Source organism: Agelaius tricolor, unplaced genomic scaffold (assembly GCF_023055355.1).
Source record: "Agelaius tricolor isolate 1412-34295 unplaced genomic scaffold, bAgeTri1.0.p SCAF_23, whole genome shotgun sequence".
Lineage (NCBI taxonomy): Eukaryota > Metazoa > Chordata > Aves > Passeriformes > Icteridae > Agelaius > Agelaius tricolor.
In genome coordinates, this window is record NW_027269283.1 from 1,288,305 (window position 1) to 1,310,601 (window position 22,297).

The window sequence follows — 22,297 nt, forward strand, 5'->3', positions numbered from 1 at the left end:
GCACTCGGCTCATCAGGCACCCTAAATCCTTTTTAAAAATAAAGGAGCCAGAGGAAAAAAAGAAAGTTTCCTGCAGGGCTTGAGCAAGACTCTACTAAATTAGTTATTTAATGGGCAAATCGTGCTGCCCTGATGCCGGCAGAACTTCCGTTTGCTTAATCAGGGCTCAGCCCGCAAGGAGACCGCAGCAGCAGCTGCTCCAACACCCTGCACTGCCTTCACAAACTCGGGAAGTCTCCAGGAGAGCTGCAGCAGAGGAGCACTGCTCTTTGCTCCTAGATATCATCACAGCCTGTATGGCTTTGCTGGACGTTTTTGGGGTTTCAAACTCCTTTGTGCTGGTGCACTTTGAGACATTGAAGCGCGCACACTCCTTCTGCCTCCTCTCCAGGGACACACAGGAGGTGTTTATTGTGTCTCTAGAAGCAGATTTATAATAGATAGTATTTTTTAAAGCCTCTACCCAAATGCTTACATGCTGCAAGAGAAGGAAAACCTTAGGGTGGCCCATGGAGCGGCCAAACTGACCAAGCACAGAGCTGCAGCCCAAGCAAGCTGCCAGGGAGCCCACCCAGGCTCTCCCTCAGGAACCCCCATCATTTGGCATGTTTAAAGCTAACCTGGACAAAGCAACACCAAAGAGAATCATCCTGCACCAAGCAGGCAGCCCAGCAAATATTCCTCTCTCTTTTTCCAGCCTGACAGCAAGCAATGCTCAGCCACATTTCAGCTCCCCAAACTTTGAGTGCTGATTTTGGTGCATTGCCTGTGGCTGGGCAGGATTTCTCCAGCACATAAAATGGACTGAGTATCGTTGCACAGGAGCTGAGTGGTGTAGGGAGCAGAAAAAGCTGATCATATTTGGGGGAGCAGCTTAAACATGCAACAGAGGGATCTCTACAACAAGCTACACCAGAGGGTCAGAGGAGTAATTTCAACTGCTGAACCTTCCCAAAACACAGGGAGGGGGCAAAAGGGCAGGTTTAAACTAAATATGCAAGGTCCAGGGATTACAAAAGAAAAAGAGAAAATACAGCCTGTCTACAGCCCGACAGTGAAAATATATAGGGGAGGTGTGTTCTGGTATCACAAGATTGATCTGGGAGATTTAGATGCTGGGAGCATCAGTTGCTGCTCAAAGAGTGCAAAGACAAAAAGGGAGCAGCCTCTGACACAATGCAGAGAAGCCCTGAAAACACGGGGGAAATTAAGGAAATTTGGGAGCCAATGGAAGAAATCCACCTCTGCAGTTTACACCCCCCCCCCCCCAGCTTCAATACCGGCATGCAGAAACCAGAGTAAGCCCAGGCACAGCAAAAAACCACGTTCTGCTAAAACACACAAACCCCTTCCTGCATTGCCATTTCCCCAGAAAACGCCAAATCCCAGCCCTCTGCTCACGGAGGGGGTGGTGGGGGGGGAAGGAATAAAAAAAAAAAATACCCATTCCATAGCAACCCAGAACGAGCTGTACCGCAGCTCTCCTCAGAGAGAGTTTAGTGTTTTTTCAGCTGCAGAATCCTCGCATGCAGCCGGCTGGGCTATTGAAGTTTTCCCCAGCACTGCAGAGGAGCGAGGCAAGGCTGGCAGAGCGCTGCGGCCGCCGCTCCCCGCCTGTGCCCGTACCTGGTGCCGAGCCGGAGCTCGGAGCTCTCCCCAGCCCTCCTGCACAAGCCAAGGCGCTCCCCAAACCTCGCAGGGCTCAGCATGCCCCCGAGCATCCCCCGCCGCCCCGCTTCAAAATAATCCCGTTCTTTGCTTACCCTAGCCAGCGAGGTTGCAAGAATCCAGCTGCTGTGCAATACACCTCGTTTCTTTCAAATAGAAAGAAAAGCGCTCTTCCTCCTCCTCCTCCTCCGCCCGTGATCTTCGAGCGCAGCCGGAGCCCAGCCTGCCTTCTCCTTTCATTAGCTGGACATGTGTCAGGTCCCGCACATCTGCGATTTCTCACTGCCTGGAGCCGCCTGTCCGATTCCAGGGAAACACAGATGGATCCCAGATGGGAAGGTCCTGCCAAACAGACCAGCTCTCCACCTTGCCAGAATACCCAGCTTAGAGGCAACACACCCTCGGCTCGCTGCCTGCTCCCTGCCTGCGCCGCGCTGCTGCCAGGCTGCTCGCCAGCTGATGTCACCAGGCACACACCTACCAGCGCCTCGCCGCCCGCCTGACATTAACTTGTTAAATACACCGAATTTGTTTATGGCCGGCAGGAACTGCGAGGCAGAAGCAGCTTCGCCGCCCCCCTCCCCAGAGCCGCCTTTCACGGCAGCCTCTGCCCCAGCCCCGCGTTTGGAAACCGGGATGAGCTCTTGGTTAATTTTCCGAAGGTTTCCCCATGCACGTAAATCTTGGCTGCAAACTCCCCCCTCCCCGTCCCCAGCAAGGCTGGAGTTTGCGGCGCTGGAAAACTGGCATGTGGTAGCAATTAGAAGCAACAACAAGATAACAAGATACTGATGTTGCAAGGGTACCAAACGCGGACTGGAAAATTCAAAGGAAGAGCAATTAAATGTGTAACATACTACCCGGCTCGAAGAGGAAGTGTTAAAGGAAAATGTAAATCCGAAATGTTTTATACCGGGAGTAAACTCCACCAGAGATCTCAGAGCACTGAGGGAGGCCCGGAGCAGGAACCCGCTGGGCAGGACCACATTTGACCATTTCCCCCCTCCCATTAATGCACAGCCGTGGCTGCTGTGCCACCTACAAACCTCCTGGTAATCCTGACAGGCTCTCCCCGAGGTGCGGCGTCAACAACAGATATTAACAGGAGGCCCCTGACTAATCCCATCAGCCCCGCACCATTCACCGCCAGCCCGGCGCTGGGCAAACACGGATTTACACAACAGCGTTCCTGGCCACGGCCCTGCCTGCCGGGGACTGCCCCGAGCAGGGACAACCCCCCCTCCAGAGTGCCCAAACCAGCCTGCTCCACACCAGCCCACTGCCAGCTCCCCTCAAACTGCCCCACGAGGAGCAGCAGTGCTTGCATTTTGCCTGCAGACCATGCACAGGCACAGTTTACACCCCACGAGGAGCAGCAGTGCTTGCATTTTGCCTGCAGACCATGCACAGGCACAGTTTACACCCCAGGAGGAGAAGCAATGGTTGCATTTTGCCTGCAGACCATGCACAGGCACAGTTTACACCCCACGAGGAGCAGCAGTGCTTGCATTTTGCCTGCAGACCATGCACAGGCACATTTTACACCCTACAAGGAGAAGCAATGCCTGCTTTTTGCCTGCAGACCATGCACAGGCAGAATTTACACCCCAGGAGAAGAAGCAATGCCTGCTTTTTGCCTGCAGACCATGCACAGGCACATTTTAACATCTCAGAAGGGATCCACTGCTCCAGTCCTTACAGCTTAGCAGGTTCAGGACTTGATCCTTTCCAAATCTCTGCAGTCAACAACACCTCTCTCTCCAGCTACTTTTTTAGAGAGCCAGGGACCTCAATATTTCCCCAGCCAGCAAACTAAGAGCCTGACACTGCTCAAGCTGGGGGATGCTGCTTTTTCACAAGTCCAAAAATCATACATGCCAAATTCTCCACAGTTGGTGTAGGCACGACAGGATAGTTACTTGTTCACAGGCAGCAAAATGCTCCTTTTTCTGAAATTCCCATGGCTCTGGCAGGCTTCTGCTAACTGCAGTGCCCATAAACCTTCTGGAGGTACTGCCCCCCGGCATCTCACCTAACCCTTCACCCTGGCTTCTCTGCTGCTTATTCCTAATTAGTTTAAGGTACCTCTGCTTCCCTTTGGGAGGGAGAAAAGGCTGTAAAGGGAGAAAAGTGCTTTAAAGGAAGCATTAAAAAGCATTCTGCAAGCAGGCACGGCATGAGTCCATGAACACAGGGGCCACAATCTCCTGCTGCAGAGGATGGTGTGTGATAATTGGGGGGCAATTTGGGCAGGAGATTTTTGGGCTGTTGTAAGAGCACATGAAGCTGCTGCTTCCCTGGCTGGGCAAACACATCACTCTGAGAAGAGCAGCCTGGCTGCAGGCAGAGGGGACACAGGTTTACAGCAGCTCTCCCTCCTCCAAACCTCACCCAAAAGGTGAGGTTTCCACATGCTGCAGTTAGGAGAAAAGAAGTGAATCACATTCAAGTATCAGCACACAAACACCTGGAGCATCCCATGAGATGATGCTCAGGCAGCAAAACAGGGTGGGAACAGGCAGATCCAACAGTGCCTCCCAGCACCCCAGTCCCCACTGGAGGGGCTGCTGGCAAGACACATCAATAAATCATTCAGGTTCAGAAAGTTCAGCTCGCTGGGGCTTCTGACACTTCTGATGGAGGTTGCGCAAAATAGCGAAGCTCTCAATATTTCATAAGCTGAGATGGAAAAACCATCTCTAAATTACACAGACAATGAAGGGAGGCACAACCCAAGCAGCTCCACCAACACCAGAACTAATAAAGTTATTTTCCTATGGACTTGCATCTGATGGTTGGCTCCCTGGCACCTCACGCTGTGAGGTCCCCAACAGGAGCCATCCCCAGCCAGGCCGTGGCGACAGCGGTGGCTCTCATGTGGATTCTCTGATGTCTTCCAAGAAGCAAGCTCATGTTGCAGCTCTGTCCCCAGTGGAGATGGTCCCAGGCAGATGGATGCAGCCCTGTGCTCCCAGAGTTAAGAATCCAGCATCAGACACTGCTGCTCCCTGTGCTGCCCTGTCCCACCACCCCCAGAGCAGCCTGAACCGGGCAGTGAACTCCAGATGCCACCTGGGATCTGTCAGGTCTTTGGGTCAAAGCCATAAGAGAAGCACCCTCAGAAGGCACAGGGACATCCTGGGGGTGGGATAAAGGAGCTTTATGTGAAATAGGTAACCAGCATGAGGTGTTCCCTTGCCTGCTTTTTTAACCATATTTCAGTTTAAGGACCTGAACAGCTTGTAACACTTCACACAAACAAAAGCTGTCCCCAAATGTGACAACTGGGTTCTAACTACCCTTTGTCAACCATGGCTAAATAAATCTCTTCAATGTTTTTACAACCTAAAGCACTTTGAAACGTCAAGAACTCAGGTCACTGCAAGTATTTTAAGTACAGTTACAAAGACTTTATAAACCTTTATCAAAAGGCACATAACTCTTTGTCACCATGTCCACAGCCCAGTGCCTAAAACCCCACCATCCTCAGGGAAGACATCCCCACTTCTTGCTAGGGAATAAGGCAGACGTCATGGCTCACCATTAGAGTAAGAAAGATGGATGGGTGCCTTTGGGTTCTCCAGGTACAAAAACTACGGACAGCAGGGTGCCCTGAGTGGAAGTCATTGCCAAACCTTCTTTGAAAGGCTCATGGATCATGTCTTACATATGATCCAAGTGCTCAGCTCACCCAAACCATGACCTATCCCTAAGTTCAGAGGCAGGTCCATGAAGTATAGAACCACAAAATGCCAGAGTGGTTTGGGTTGGAAGGGACTTTACAGCTCATCCCACCCCCTGCCATGGGCAGGGGCACCTTCCACTATCCCAGGGTGCTCCAAGCCCTGTCCAGCCTGGCCTTGGACACTGCCAGGGATCCAGGGGCAGCCCCAGGTTGCTCCAACCCCATCCAACCTGGGACAGGGAGTCCATCCACATGCCATCTACTGACCCCTCTCACTGTTCCCAAGAGGCTTGTCTGCTCCTAAAAATGCATTGAAGCAGATGTTGCAGCCCAGACATCACCAGCACAGTGGAAGGAAGCAGAAGTGCAGGCAGCATGGAGAGAACTTCTTTCCCCAGCTCATCATGCTAATCTGCTTCTGCTTTCTTCTCCTGGGAATGTTCCATGGAAAGAACGATGCAAGCAAAGTTTGAACACTGGGAGCTATTGATACCTGCTGCTCAGTGTGGTTTCTGAGGAAAGCAAGGAAATCTGAAGAATTTTTCCAGTTTGCAGTGGAATTTTTATGCCTATCACAGCCCATTGCCACAGCAAGCACAAGAGACCCAAACTGCTTCTGATTCTCTGCTATTCCACAGATAGTTCATGATGTGCCTTGGATTTATTTTTTGCCTGCTGTGTTCTTACCTCAGAAAGAAGCTTCTCTTGAATTCAAGGCAACCCTGGAAAGCCTTTGCCTTTTTAAGCTGACCACTTTCCATTGCACAGAAAAATAAATCCAAATGCACTAAGGCAGCCAAAGCCATTTATCAGGCTAAGTAGGAACTGTAAATTCATGCTAACTGGAATCTGATGGAAACCAATTGGGATCCTCCTCCTCCTCCAGGCTCAGGTCTGGCAGGAAAGTCAAACATTTTATTGCCTTCTTTATGCCTTACAAGACAGTGGAGCCAAGAAGGGACTGCTCTCTTTGAAGCAATGCTGGTGGGGTTGCAAGGGACACTCAGTGACTTGAGTTCAAGCTCAAGCCCCAAAATAGAGTTTAGACCTCTCCATTCCTGCCAAATTTATCACATTTAACAAACATCCTCTTTTCAATACATCCATTATTTGAATTAGCACGTGGCAGATTATGTTAACAAGCTTAATTTGTCACAGAATCATGGAGAAAGGTTTGGGTTAGAAGGGATCTTAAAGCTCATCTCATTCCATGCCCTGCCAGGGACACCTCCCACTGTCCCAGGCTGCTCCAAGCCCCAATGTCCAACCAGGCCTGGGGCACTGCCAGGGATCCAGGGGCAGCCACAGCTGCTCTGGGCACCTGTGCCAGGGCCTGCTCACCTTCACAGGGAACAATTCCCTCCTAAAATCCCATCTAACCCTGCTAAGGCACACCCAGATCTTCCAGTCCCTCTCCAGCTCTCTTGGAGCCCTGTTAGGCACTGGAAAGGGCTCTGAGGTCTCCCTGGAACTTTCTCTTCTCCAGGCTGGACGTCCCCAGCATTCCCAGCCTCTCCCCAGAGCAGAAGAGCTCCAGCCCTCAACAAAATCCAAATCCAATCACATTGCCTCCTTCAGGAGTGAACATGAGCAGTGTTTGGCTTTTGTGCCATTTTAATCCTCCCCATAGAGGGGGAAAACCACATTAAAAGTTGGCCTTAACTGAGCTGGAAGAACTTTACACCCAGAACATCCACAATCAGACATTGCCAAAAAAAAAAAAATCCCCCAAACAATCAGGGGGAGCAAAGATGCAACAAGGAATTAAACACAATCTGAGGAAGTTACTGAAACTACTCCTGGCCAGCCATTAAGGGAGGGAACACACATCACCTAAGCACATGATGCTTTATTCCTGTGGCCACATAAGTAAAGAAAAAACATGAAGGAACTGATGTCCTATGCAAAAATATCCCCTCTAAAACAACAAACCAATTCCTAAATCTAACACCCTTGCTCTGATTAGAAATCCAAGCTTCTGTAGCTGTCACGGGTATTTAAACCAAACACAGAAATATGGAAAAAATGAGTAATCCTATTTGGAGAGAGAGTAAAATCCAGCCTGCAGAGGATTAATTCTAGTCCAACAGCCCTGCAGCTTGACAGTATTTTCCAGATCAATAGCAGTGCCATTTGATTACAGAGATTTGTTCAAATACATACATCCACTCCCCTCCAATTGTCATTTCAGTGATTCTCAACTTTAGTTGCCCAACACCCAGACCAGGAGCTTTCCTGGCACTGGAGGCTGTGTGGATGCAGCTCTGCTGCAGCTCTCAGCCACCTCTCCCCTACTTTAGAAAACCCAATTTCCTGTCTACATCTGACAGTTTTGCCCCAGTTCTTGCAAGACCATCCTCTTTAGCACCTGTTTTGGGTGCAGATAAGCTTTGAAAGCCAAAATCCTCCCTTTTTCACGTGAGGTGATGGCTTTGAGAGCCCTGTCCTGGATCAGGCACCCTACTCCAGGCTCCCAGTGCTCTCACCAGCAGATGTGGAAGACCATTTACAATTAAGAAAGCACAGGTTAAAGCCTAACAAAGCAGCAGAATTTGGGGTTTTTCCCTCATCCCAGGGGCCACTGTGAGCAATAAAATGCAGGTGATGGATCTCAAGCCCCTTCCCTACAGCAGGCTCACTATATCCCAGTTTGCTTCCAGCACCTCCCTCCACTGGTGCCTTCCTTGCCACAACCCCTGGCTCTTCCCCTGAGAATGGATTTTCCTTCTTTATCTCAGGCTCTTTTAACAGAAAGAACTTTTCCTTCTTTATCTCATGCTCTTTTTCCCAATTTCACCCTGAGCTTCCCTCTGCTCCAGGCCCTTATCTGTGGGGGCTGCTGGGGCTCTGCTCCTTTCCCAGTGCTTCAGAGGAGGAAAGTGGTACCTCGCCACCACACAGCCACCAAGGAGGGTTATTTTCTCATTAATTAGATGTCACTAACCTGGTAACCTTGATTAAGAATATCCAAATTCCCATCTCCCTTTAAAAAAAAAATAAATCTCAAGTTTTGTTCATTACACCCAGCAAAACCACCAACTGTGCATTTTAAGCAAGGCTTCCCAGTAGCATCCCAGTTTAGCACCGAGCAGGGCTCCCTTCCTTCCAGCCTCAACCAATCACAAAAACCACAGTTCAAAGGTGGTTTTTGGCTAGTTTTTTCCTCCATTTACTTTTCCCCCATTTTTCTTTGCCAGCTCCCTTCTCCTGCTTCCCGCTGACCCTTTAGACCTAACAAACGCTGCCTTTGGGGGGGAGCAGAAAGAAGAAAGAGCCCAGCGCAGCCCTTTGCGCCTGGCCCGGCATTCCAGCGCCGCGCTGCCGGCTCCACAAAGTCTGATTTAGGAGCACTGCTGGGAGCTATTAGTTTACGAAAGGCCCAGCACGCCCACCCAGGCTCAGGGGCGGCGAGAGGCTCCCCTTTCACCGCTGCCATGTGCCTCCCATCCCGGCTGCAGCGCTCGGCAGGGCACGGAGCCAAGGCGGAGCCAAGGCAGAGCCAGCCCGGGCGGGGAGCGCAGGGGACAGGGCTGGACATCAGCCACAGCACAGGAGATTCATTCATGGGATGCTTAGTGAGAGCCCAGCCTCCATCCACGCTCTCCTTTCATCACACAGTAATGAGGTTGGAAGACATCTCTAAGAGCATCGAGTCCAACCTATGCCCTAACACCTCAACCAGACCATGGCCAGTGTTTTTTTTAAACACATCCAGAGATGGTGATTCTACCACCTCCCTGGGGAGAGCATTCTAGTATTTATTATTCTTTCAGTGAAAAATTTCTTCCTAATAACCAACCTGTACCTTCCCTGCTGTAGCTTGAGACTGTGTCCTCTGGTTCTGTCAGTGCTGCCTGGTGGAAGACACTGACCCCCACCTGTCCTCAACCTCCCTTCAGGAAGGTGCAGAGAGCAATAAGGTCACCTCTAAGCCTCCTCTTCTCCAGGCTGAACAGCCCCAGTTCCTTCTAACGTTCCTCACAGGGTTTGTGTTCCCAGCCCCTCACCAGCCTTGTTGCCCCCTCTGGATGTGCTCAAGCACCTCAACATCCTTCCCAAGCTGAGGGGCCAGAACTGGACACAGCACTCGAGGTGTGCCCTCACCAGAGCTGAGTACAGGGGAGGAACGAGCTCCCTGCTCCTGCTGGCCACACAAAATCAGAGCAGGGTAATGAGAAGCGGAATCAATCTTCAAAACCTCCTTCCCCCACCCTTCCCTCCTTCTCAAGGGGGAAACTTCTGAAAATACCATCCCTGTACCCTCCCACCACCAAAACCTGGCCATGCAAACCCAATTCACCAGGAGGGCAAGGATGTTGCTGTTCCTCCTCTCCAAATCCCAGGCTGCTGTGGGCAGGGCAGCATCTTTGCTTCTGGGATCACACTGTGTTGTCTCCACTCAGAAGCACTGCCAGGCCCATCTGAGGGTAGGGATCACAGAATCACAGAATAATGAGGTTGGAAGAGACCTCTAAGGTCATTGAGTCCAACCTATGCACTAACACCTCAACCAGACTATAGCACCCAGTGCCATGGCCAGTGTTTTTTTAAACACACCCAGAGATGGTGATTCCACCACCTCCCTGGGAAGAGCATTCCAGTGCTTTATTATTCTTTGGGTGAAAAATTTCTTCGTAATATCCAACCTATACCTTCCCTGACAGCTTGAGACTGTGTCCTCTGGTTCTGTCAGTGCTGCCCAGTAGAAGAGACCGACCCCACCTGTCTAAACCTCCCTTTAGGAGGTTGCACCTGCCTGGTGCTCCTTGTTGCCGTGTCCTGTAACCACTTCTTCCTTTTTGTATCCTTTTTGTTTCCACTACTATGGTTTTAATCTCTTTTTTTATGAAAAATGCATGTATTTTATGATTGGCTTTTTGCAAATATTCAAATGAATATTATATGTGTTGCGTTAGAAAGTAATGTTGTATTAATTCTCTTAAGTAGTGTGTTAAATATAGTTTTAGGTTCTAAAAAATGTTAAAATAGAAACTATGCTATGTGAGATACTTTTTTTAAAGAAAGGACTTGCAGAGAAATAGCAGCCACAGGACACCTGAATCTTTCAGAGAAAGAGAATTTATTGCCCTCTTATCAGAAGAAACGAAAGGCACTGTTAGGATTCAGAGGAAGAAGCTGACACTGCCCAGACAGAATCCTGTGTTTGAATGGAATTTATGCATCATGGATGAGGTGTATGAATATGCAACAGGCTGTTGCTTTTAAGGGTTAATCCTTTGTTAATGTGTGTCCTTTTTCGGGCTCGTGCTGCCCTGAAAAGGTACCTGGACTGTCCATAACTCTTTGTCTCTATTGTCTCATATTGTCCTAATTCAAATTGTCCAAATTATTATTACTCTAATTGTATTACTAGTTTTATAGCAATTTTATTACTATTAAACTTTTAAAAATTTAAAAACAAGTGATTGGTGTTTTTCACATGTTTGATTCCCTTCTCCACTGTCTGCTTCCACCATCTCCAGGCTCCTCATCTGCCTCAGTAGCCCCAACACCTGATCCTGAAAATCATCACTGTCATCCCAACCATTGCAATCTGCTGAGCAAGCTCAGCCACCTGCCCAGGTGTCTGCTACCTGACCCTGCTACCCTCCCAGAATTAAAGTGTGCATCAACCTCCCAAAAAGGTGAGCCATGGGGAAATTAATGGCTGGCCAGATTTGGGCCAGTTCATTATCCCAAAATGCCTGGTGTGGATGTAAGACAGAGTTAACTCCCCAAAACTGAAGATCAGCTCAGTGGTGGGAGAGGCAGTGAGAAAGGAAAGGGGAAAACAAGCAAATGAAGCATCATTTTGGAGTCATCGGGGTTTTGACATTCTCCAATTGGCTTCTATTAGCATTGCATCTGTTTGGGTGCCTGAAGGAGAAAAAAAATCAAAGGCAAGACTCATTTCCAGAGGTACAGAGCAATCAGCAGGTTCTCTGTGCTCTGGAGTGTTTGGATGCAGCTCAAGGAGGACCAGGCACAGTGAACAAGGACCTGAAATTTTATTACCTTCCCCTCCTGCCGGAAGCAGAGCCTATTTGCAGATTTACAGCTCGTGTCAACAGGAAGTTGGTGTTTACAAGTTTCCTGGAAAAAAAGCCAGCATTCCTGTCCTCCACCACAGCCTGGTGAGAATGCTGCCTCGTGGGGGAGTGCTCAGATGGGTAGGGGAGACAGGAATGAGTTTTGGCCATGTAAAACATACAGACAAATAGATAAAGCTATGAAAAAAAGAAAAAAAAAAAACTGAAGACCAGAAGGAGAACAGTAATTCAGCAATTTGGTGGAAAATGCACAGCAAGACAGCACAGCCGTGTCTGGAAAAATACTTTTGTAGCATCTGGGATTCACACTTCAAAGAAGCAGAAGAATTTTAAGAGGATGAAAAGCTATATTCAGGCTAACATGAATTTTTCTCTTCTGGCCCAACTCTTCTGTCATTCCCATTACACTGTTCCTCCAGGAGTCACAGCCAAGCTCAGCTGGTCACACTGGGGTGGGCCCTCCTCTCCCAGTAAAGGCATTAATGGGACCACAGTGTGTCTGGTGGTGCTGCTGGATCCACCAGGACCTGCCAGGATCCATCCATCCCCAAACTCAGCCCCAGATGGAGCTGAGGACATTGTTTACTGCCTTCACAAACTGGAGCCCTGGGCCTAAACAGCCCTATCTTGTGAAAGCTGGATTTAAAATCTTCCCCTTTCATATGGTTATTAAAAAAACAAAAACCAAAAAAACACCAAAAACCAAAACTGAAACTACACAAAAAACCCCAGTATTTGTTCCAAAATTACACAAAACAAGAGGACATGAGGACAGCCAGAGGTCAAGCAGCCAGAGCTCTACCAGGATGCCAAAGACCCAAATATTTATTTAGGCCACGCTGCAGAGTTTAGCAAAGACAGCTATGGAGTGCTTAGGGTGGTATCTGATCTCCTGAGAGGGAACACACTGCTCCCAAGGAAAGCTTCTGCCTCGACAGATGGACATTTTCCAACAGAAGGATGATTCAATCACAAGATCCCTGTGACACAAACTCATTCAACAACTCACAACAGGTACAGAAAACCAAGTCTCAAAAAGCCACACTCAGCTTCTCCCCAGACAAAGGGCTGGAGAAAACCAAGCTGACAAAGCACTCAGCCCACCCAGCCTTACCAACTTCCAGCATTTAACATGCAAAAGCTGGAAAAAACTGAGCTGAAGAGGAAACTCAGACCTGGTGCAGGCATCAGGTCCTTCCAACACCACCACAGGGGTGCCCAGCATAGATTTAGGGTGACCCCCTCACCCAGAACTGCACTCATTCCTTTGAGTGCTCTTTTCACACCAACCAGCAGCACTAAGAACAAAATTCCCATAAAATCAGAGAGATAGGGAGGAGAGTATCATGCAAAGCTTCCAAAATTTATTTTTCCACCCTGAGTCCTTATCAGGAAACCATTAGTGAGGAGCTGCCTGCCCTGGATCCAAGCATTTCACACCCAGGTGTCACCAGCCCTGTGCTGGAGGATGGAAGCTCAAAGGGAAGATTTTGCAATAGGCTGAAAGGAACATTTGCTGAAAGCCTCCCATCAAAGCAGGCAGGTGTCTTCTACCCCACACCCTGGACATACTTGTTCAGACAACTTCAAGAGCCAGGAGAACCTAAACACCTGTATGGTGAAATTAATTTCCATGCACAGAGAAGGAAAAAACAAGAAAATTATTACCTTCAATCCAAACCTCAGGTTTACTAAACTTGAAACTTCAAAAGTCATCAAAAATCTTCATTTTCTACAGCATGAGTTATATTAAAAAAAAACAAAACTCAGGGAGAAGAAAAAGACAACTTAAAAAAAAAACAATAAAAACCTCAAGCAGGAGATAAAAAAAGAGAGATTCATCAGCAAAGCTCCTCTAAAGTGAGGTTGGAGTTGATGGCAGAGGCAGCTAAACTGCAGCATTCTGGGAAGAGCTAATTTGATTTGGCTGTGACTAGTGGGGGGAAAAAAAAACCCAACAAAACTAAAGCAGCTCAAAGACATTTACTTCCTCTTCGTTTGATTAATGCTACCCAGGGCTGTGGCCAAGGTGAAGCTGAGTTTATTGCCCTGAGCCTGCTCTGCCCAGGTGAGCCAGCCCCTCCCAGGGCTGCTCTTAACTTCTCCCAGCTGTGTTTTCCCCATGCCCCAAACGTCTCCACCTGGGGCTGCAGATGGAGCAGCTGCAGCTGAAGGCAAACACCTGGTGAGCCACAGCCCTGCTCTGCTTCCAGGGGGAGAGCACAGCTACAGCAGCTCCTGCCCTATTTAAGGCCTTATCAGAGTTTTAAGTGCTGTGCTTGTGGTTCATAATCTGCTCCCCTTGAGCCCAGGGAATCTGAAAAGCTCAGCTGGGCAGCTTTGCACTGACCAGGCACCAAGAACCTCCTGAAGATGTGGAAAGGAGGGAAAAATCCAGCACAGGTCCTGCTCAGAGTACAGCACCACTGCATGCTCCACTGACTGTACCTCTGCAACAGCTGCATTTCTCACACAGCAGCTTTGGGCTGCACCAACCCAACCACAGGAGCTGCACATGAGTCCAGGTCCCTGAGGGGCTCCAGGCTGGCAGGAGGCTCCCCTGGGACACAGGAAGGGAGACTCCTGTCCTGTTCACTGCTGATGCCTGACCTGGTGAATACTTGGAAATTCACTTCTCTAGAAAAACATTTGACAAATACCCATCCTGTAGGGAATGTCATGATGAGCAGAGCAAGAGAAGTCCTAGGGCTGTTTTTTAAGGGATTTTTACTGCAGTCACATCAAGTAACATCCCTCTTCAAGTCAATACTAGAGTCTGAGCAGGCTTTTAGTCCAACAGTTCATTCCTCTTGGAGACTCCTTACAACTAAGCAGCAGTGTCATACAATTACCTGGTTAGCAGTGCTGCTTCAGCATTTCTTTGTACCATTTTCCTCCAAGTTCTTGCTCAGTGATGGCAATATTAATAATATTTCTATTAAGAACATAAATATTAATAATATTTCTATTAAGAACACAAGGGTATATAACTATAAGACTACAAACTAGAGAGGCAGACAGTGCATTAAAAAAACCCCAAACCCACTTCCCAACAAGATCCAGACATTTATGGTCACCAAAGAACCAGCAAAAGAAGCTGTTTGTTACTTAAGCAGTAATTTTCAAGTGACTTGAGCTGAATTCAGTATTGTAGTCACACAGGAAAAAAAAATCCATGAGAAATGCTCAAGGCCAGGTTGGAATGGGCTCTCAGCAACCTGGGATGGGGGAAGGTGTCCCTGCCCACAGCAGGGGTTTGGAACATAATGGTCCTTAAGGTCCCTTCCAACCCAACCATTCTGGGAGTCTATGTAATAAAATGTTGGGGGAAAAGGAGAAAATTCAAGGGTTAAATTAAATCTTGCAAGGCCAAACTGACAGGAATCAGTTCCAGAAAGCCTGCAGGGTCAACTTCCATCGACGACAGAAGATCCTTGTGCAAATTAAAAGGTTTCCCTGCCTGTTTGTTTCAGCATATGGAAAAGCTGCAAATTCACTCCCTGAGGTTTGCACTGAGGAAGCTGTTAAATGCCAGGAGGAGTCTCAGGCCTGGGATATTTGGATGCTAAGGAGTGCTGGAGGTGCAGCCTGCTGCTGTTCTCCCACGTGCTCAGGAGTCAAGTCAAATCAAGGCAACATTTGTAAAAGCCCCTCTTGGGCCCCGTTTCCAAACACCTGCATCCCTGGGCCCCCCTGCTCTCGTGTTCCTCAGTGCATCTCACTATGAAAATGCAGAGTGCCTGTCTTCCTCACCCATGCAGAACAGCTAATCCCAGCAGGATAATCCTGCTTTAATGAGAAAACTATAGGACCTTTGATAAAGCATATCAATCTTATAAAAGCCCTACTACAACATTCCTTAGTCTCTGGGACCGGGTGACCGACCTCGAAAATGAATTTTGCATGTGGCTGTCTCCAAGCTGAGGAAGGTAACACAGGGCAGGGAGAGCAAACTGCTCCCTCTTGCTTGCAAGGCACCATCAAATCTGGAACAGTGCTGGAGGCAAATTTCCCATGCCTCTGGACATGTGTGCCACCCCATCAACAAAACAGCTCATCCTCTGCCTGCCACAGGAGCCAGAGGACACTGGCATCTCCCACTGCTTTTCTCCAGCTCACAGCACACGTCCCCAAATGGGAATGGCCATGATATAACTGACCTGCCCCAGTCAGGGCTCCAAAGGTCAAGTAACCCCCTACAGCCCAACAAAGAGCTGGGAGATGGCAGGAACTGTGTCTTGGGCTGCAGAACAGCTGCTGAGCTCCAAGATAAACCTCAGAGCCTCTGCCAAACTGGGAATCTGTGTCAGGTTTTGTATGACAAAAAAAAAATTTGAGAACAATTCTTCATTACAACTTAGGTGTAGAAATCCACAAACACTTTTTTCTGACCTCACAAGACCTTGCTGCAGCTCCAGAGAAGAGCCCAATGAATTGGCATTTCAACACTTTCTTTTCCCCTCAAGTACAAACACACAACTGCTGAGAAAAAGCAGTGATGCTCTGACCTGACACGACCAGTCGTGTTGAGGGATAATTCCTGTGCTGTATCAGTGACTGGAATTACCAGGGCTTTGCCAACAATTTAATGAGATGGAAACTCGTGCTCCCACTGCCAGAATTTGTTTGTCAGGCCATAAACTATTTAGATGCCCTGAATATTTTGCTCCTGTGTTATAAAACAGGTGTGAAGAGGTGCATCTCCATCCTTGGAGCAGCAGGGCTTTTTGGACAGATCTAAATTCCTGGTGTGCTGCATGTGCTCAGGCAGAGCTGTCCCCTGGCTTGCCCTTCACCAGAAGAGGCTCTCAGAGCCTGGATGGGGATGGGGTCACACCTGCCCAGAGCCCACCTGAAGCTGGACCAGCTCTGAGTGGTGCTGCCAGGTTCTCCAGAGCTTCCTGGGCCACCTCAGACCAGCAGGAGCAGCAGCAGGACAGCAAAATGCAGTGCTGGTGGAAACTGAGGCAATCCCTACACAGGCACAAGGGAAAAGGGGAGATTCTGTGCCAACCAAACTAACTTTGTTTGTTTGATACCTGTGAGACTGAAGGCAAGAATTCCTGCATGGATCAGCTCCTGGTCTTTGGTGTTCTAGTGTCCTTATGCCACCAGGAAAATCCTCAGCACTGATGGAGGATCAAGATGTGGTAAACAATGCTCAGGAGCAGTGACTGATCCTACAAGTGTTCTTTTCTGAGCATATTTTACCATAAAAACATAACAAATTTAATTCCATTAGTTTTATCTCAAACTCAGCTTTCTTAATTAGAAGTACAGGGCTCGAGGGAAACTGCTGTAATTATTAAATGGGAAATACAATCTGATGAACACAGTAACTACAGTGATTGAAAACTTAAATAAAACTGGTACTAGAACTATCTAAAAATCACCTGCTCAACAGTTTGTGTGCTCTAACAGTTATTTACCTATTCACATGCACAAAGAGGTTTTATTCTCCCTCTTGCTAAAATCAACACCACACAGGAAAAAAAAGACAAATATTCAAATATTCAAGAAGAAAACAGATAAGCACCTGGGAATGTTTCTGGAGTAGTGCACTGCAAAACCAAGACTCTCCCTCAGAAGATTCCATCAAATTAACTTCTAGGTGCTCAGCATGCCTAGATAAAGAGGGAAAACCAAGCTTTCATGGAAAAAAAAATCACCCCCTTGGGGAGATAAAAGGACACCACCAGTGCATTGTGGAATGTGGAAACTCAGCTGGGCCAAGGGCAGTGATCTGAAGTCAGGTGTTTTGCAGCAGAGGGGTGAATAAACACCAGTAAAGGGATGCAGGTGATCCACTCACAGTTCCAGTGTGAGCAGACTTGCAGAGCCACAAGAACAAGGCACTGCCAGTCCTGGAGCAGCACAGGTCAGGAGCTGTGCCACACAGGCAGTGCCTCTCTGCAAGAACATTCCTGAGGACACACACGCGTTCCCAGCAGCACTGAAGCACAGCATATCCCGTTACTCACCACTGAAGGTGATCCATCAGCATCTGTAGTGTGAAGAGGGAGGCAAACAGCAGAAGGAAAGCAAAGTGCTAGAAAGAATTCCTGGCTAGAATTTGCTGCTTTAAATCTTCCCATGAACGTGGCTGTGAGCTGCAGAACGCCACACTCGCACCGGGAAAGCAAAATGGGTACAAGGCTCCCATCCAACTCGGGTTTAATGGCACAGAAGATAGATCTGCTCTTTGAGAAAAATCCCAATTGTTGATTTCTATTTTGTCTGGCGATGGAGTACAGTATTCCTCCTTCCTTCCTGCCAAAAGTGGTGGAAGTACGATGTGCTTTAAAGTAATTACAGCAGCTCATCCCAGAAGTGGCTGCATTTCAAACGAGGCAGGAGATGCACAAGCGGGGAGTGGCTGCTCCCAGCTGAATGTTGAACCTGCCTTCAGACCTGGGGATGAAAAGGTTCTCTCCAAAACAAAACACACTTGTTTCTGATATCTGCCCAATTTGTCCCCTTCTGGTCTGCCTAACCCTGCTGCAGGGGTTAGGCATGGAATGGCTGGAAAAGCCAGGGCAGAATGGCCCAACGTGGCACCTGTGGGCAGGACATGCCTTCCTACAGGGACTCAGCGAGATCCAAGATGCTTTTAACTGGTATCTCTCTGACTCCTCAGCACAACTTGCAAACATTTGGCTGTGCCAACCTTGCACCCCTCTAAGCACTGCAGTATTTGCAAGTGTGCAGTATTTTCATTATTGGTAGAACAGCCATAATTATCCAAATAAAACTATTACTATACTGGGCCTTTGATCATAAATAGAACTTAATGGATTTTATTACGTCCCAGGAAGCAAGAGCTACAGAAAGAAAAGTATTGCTAAATGTGCTCTGCTACTACCTATCAATTTCTTCTAAACACTGAGCACTTTAGAAATAGCCAAAGAAACACACTGCTCCTACTGCATAACCACTGCAAGTTCCCCTCTGAGCTCTTCCCCTTTAGCCAGCTCACAGGAGACGTTTCAGCAGCTGAAAATTAAAGGGTCACAATATTGAGCCTTCAGGTATCAAGTTCACAATGGAAATAGCAGCTGACACAGAAAGGGCTCTGCTGAGCACGGCAGTGATAATTCTGTTGCCTCGGAGCTGGAAGCAGCTCACTTACACAAAGTTTGTTATTTAACTCAGCGAGGAACGAAACAAAATGCCACAGCCATGGATTTATTCCTTACACAGCCTCTTTCAAATCATACTCCACACCAGAGACGTGCTAGCAGTGAGTCTTTAACTCTGGCTGCTGTATCCTCTCAAATCCAAATAATTCCCTGTCAAGTGCTGGGGAAGGCAGTGACGGCCTGAGCAAGGGCTGCTTGTCCTGCAAACCTCTGCAAACTCTTCTGCTGGAGCCCATCTTCCAGAAAACTTCACAGGAGCCAAACACCACTAGGTGCCATGGGTCTGTGGGCAAGTGACAACAAATCCTGGATGTCCGACAGCCACGTGGAGAAGGGCAGGAATGAGGAGGACTTCAGCGGGGCAGCCAGATATGCCAGCTTCCCACTTGCCCTGCTGACATAATGCAGGAAAAGCCATCTTGCCACCCCCGGGGACTCCCCACCTGGCCCTGCTCCGCGGTGACAGCCCAGGCCTGCTGCTATCTCCCAAACAGATGCATTTATTCTCCTGAGAGCCTCCCACGTCTTATCTAGCTGGCAGTTTCCAAACGTCGAGCGCCAAGTCCAGCTAAAACCACTTTAAGCTCTTTTAGGCAACAATTCCTGAAAGCGTTTTGGCAGGGGAGCGAGGGAGGCGGGGTCCCCCTGAGCTGTCCTGCCGCGATGGGCACGGAAAGCAACCCCTGCACCCCACTCTGGAGATGCTGTAAACAGGACCTGGCACAGGAATGGATGTAGAGTTTACAGAGATGCCTTGCTTCGAGCAAATTTGCCTCTCAACACATGGCCAAACTCTCACGCAATAAATTAACTATTTGGCAGCCACCGAACCAGCGCTGGAGCCAAACCAATTAGGGTTTAATGTGATCCCAATTTCCTATTTCTGAGACGGGGGTCGGGGAGGTGGGGGAAGAAGGGGGAAGAGGAGGGAGGGAGAGCAAAGTAAATCCCCTCCTGGTTTATAAATCTTTGCCAATCATCTCAGATAAACGGGTCACCCGCAGCTCTAAATCTGTATTTGCACTTGCGTGCTCCGAGGGACGCGGTGGGAAAAGGCGCGTCGGACGCAGCCAGCCTGACTCCCGACATGTGTTTTCCATACTTGGGAAATTCAATCATTTAAAAAATATTTACCAAGCTTTGTCTTTAATTAGAAAAACATGACGACGGATAAGGCGAGTTATTGTTTCTAAGCTAGAAATGTCAGAGATCCTCATGATGTCAGAGGATAAACCCCATCAGCGACCCGCGGACCCGCTGCCAGGGCTGCAAATGTTTCGAAGGATTTTTTTCACCTTCCCTTCAAGTTCAGCCCTTTCCAGTCACAATTCATCGGTGGCTTCTTGGCCCCCAACAAAGCTAATCCTGAAGGAAGAGGAGGAGGAGATGGAGGGAAGGCTCCTGCAGCAGATCTGCCAGACGGGTGTTTTCATGCAAACGAGCTCGCACAAACGGGGGAGGAACAGAGGAACATTTGACTTCTTTATGTTTTAACATCCTGGCTCTGGTACCTCCCCTGCACAACTACCTGCCCTCAACTAAGATAAGCAAATTAATCTCATCTGCACCTGGAAATGCCGCAGGCTGAGCTGTCCCCACACTCTGAAAAAGTGTTAAATTAACTTTCTGCTTAGCCAAGACCCAGGGAAGTGCTCGCTCTCTCAGGAATACAGCCACAAAATTCTGCAGCCCACAATACCCACCTAAGAAAAGGAAGCTGCCTGTGCCCCAAGCAGACAACCAGGAGTTCTGCCTGCCCAGGTGTGACCCTACAGCTGTACCCCACACTACAGCCACCGTTCCACCTCTGTTTGATCCAACACCGGCAGCCAGATCCAGAGAGGCTCCGCATGCACAGCTTTAAAGCAGAAAGCAAATATTTGGTTTTTACCAACAAACAAAAGATAGCCGGGATGCAATGAGCTGTCAAGCCCGTTTGTGTGCTCACCACTGCTGTTAAGGCGACTGAAGAGTCTCTGCTGACCAGGTGGGGGTTAGGAAGGGTGCCTGGACTGGTTCCTCAGCGCTGCCAGGCTGCTGTGTGCCACCAGCCCAGTCCCACCAGTGCCAGGAACTGCTCGACCCAGCCACCCCTCCCCAGCCCACTCCCACACACCCCAAACACGTACAGCCCCCCTGCTGTATCTCCTTTAGGGCTTTATCCCTCTTCTCCTCCTCCTCCTGCTGCCTCCTGGCAGAAAAGGCGGGATCAAACACACACAAAGGCCAGGTGGGAGCGTGTCAGGTGACAGATTTGGAGAAACTTCCTGCTGCAGCAACCAGGTGCACTGCTAGGGAGTGAAAGCCAACTCCCAAGAGACCATGAGGATTAAAAAGTACAGATAAGCAGGGAGAAGCTGGTATTGATGCAAACAAATGGTGTGTCTATCCAGTCCAATCTTATAGCAATAAGTCTGCAAGCATTCATGAAGTATTTGTCTGATTATTTTATATCCACAGGCTAAAAAAGGCTAATCCTGCATTTTCCTGTAATGTACCTGTAATGAGAGAATTCTGTAATATTTTTCAAGTATTTTTAGCGAGCTTTGAAGTGTCACCTATGGCCCCAAAGCCAAGCCAAGAGCATGCCAAGTATCTTGTGAAAACACCCTTGCTACCCAAGGCTGAGGGCTGTGAGCAATGACAACCTTAAATACCAACATAAATCTACACTGGAGAAAATCCCTGCCTGAACAGTCTGATCCTTTAAATTATCCCAAGTGTGCCAAGCATGTCATTGAGGAAAATGTGCAGATTTTGACCTCCAAGTGCAGTCCCAGAAAAACTGCTACCTGTAGAAGTTAGTACTGCTCTCTCATGAAATGGAGTAAAGAACATTTTAATTGACTTCCAAAGTCAGGGTTGATTAACCTGGAGTGCACAAATACAGCCAAAATTATGTCCAGGATATGTTGTAGCTGAATGAAACAAGGGTGTGCACGCACAGAGGATGTGGCACAAAGAGATGGGAAGGTGACAGGGACACAGGAGAATTTTAAGCCTGGGTAGAAACCCTTCCCCTGGGACTTTTTACGTCAGAGAGGGAGAGGTGGATTCACTTCTCACCTTTCTGGGTCTTACAGCCACCTCCTTCTTCTGAAGGGGAAGAGTTCACCTCTGATTCTTGCCAGCAAGAGGGAAACCTGAGCAGTTCCCCCCTTCTCCAGTGGCTCATGACAGCCTCTTGAGGTGCCTGTGACTCCTTGGCAGCTCAGGATGATGGAAAGCACTCTGCTCACTATTCCACTCCAGTCCTGCTTCCAAAAGAGTCCACTCCACAAGCCCTTCCTCAAGTACAAACTCTTTTCAATCCTCAGAGTGCCAGCAAATCGAAAAACTCTTTTTCTTTTCCCTGACTGCTTTAAAATTTCAATTTATTTCATTCTCCTGAACACTGGCACAAAGGGAGAGGAACACGTAAAGCCTTTCATTTTACAGCATATGAAAATCAAGTCCCTGAATGATGCATTTCAATTTCTGGCCATTGGAAATATCCACATAAGAAGAGCATATTCATGAGAGCCAGTATGTGCCTTAAATGAACGGGAACATCCCAAAGTTTCAAAGCAGTCCCACATTTCTTCTTTCCTTCCCCATTGTTAGTTTCACACTGAGCACTGATCCACTTCCCTGTAACACACACCCAAAGAAATCAAGCAACATCCTGACATTGCCAGGATCTGTAAAAATCAGAAATCGTTGGGCTATGCAGATGATTAGATTTATAAAGATTATGAGTCTACAGCTGATTATTC

The 22,297-nt window shown here is 48.4% G+C and overlaps 1 protein-coding gene across 5 annotated transcripts in view; it reads right to left on the bottom strand.

Moving 5' to 3' along the window:
• CBFA2T2 (CBFA2/RUNX1 partner transcriptional co-repressor 2) overlaps window positions 1-22,297 on the bottom strand; it is a 62,737-nt gene that overhangs the window by 37,883 nt on the left and 2,557 nt on the right. The window contains exon 1 of one of the 5 annotated variants that reach the window (XM_071446635.1): window positions 1,764-2,145. The exons of the other annotated variants lie outside the window; for them this stretch is intronic. The gene's annotated coding sequence lies outside the window, so the exon portion shown is untranslated. Of the gene's footprint in view, window positions 1-1,763; window positions 2,146-22,297 lie in introns of those variants that run through there. 5 annotated transcript variants of the gene reach the window in all.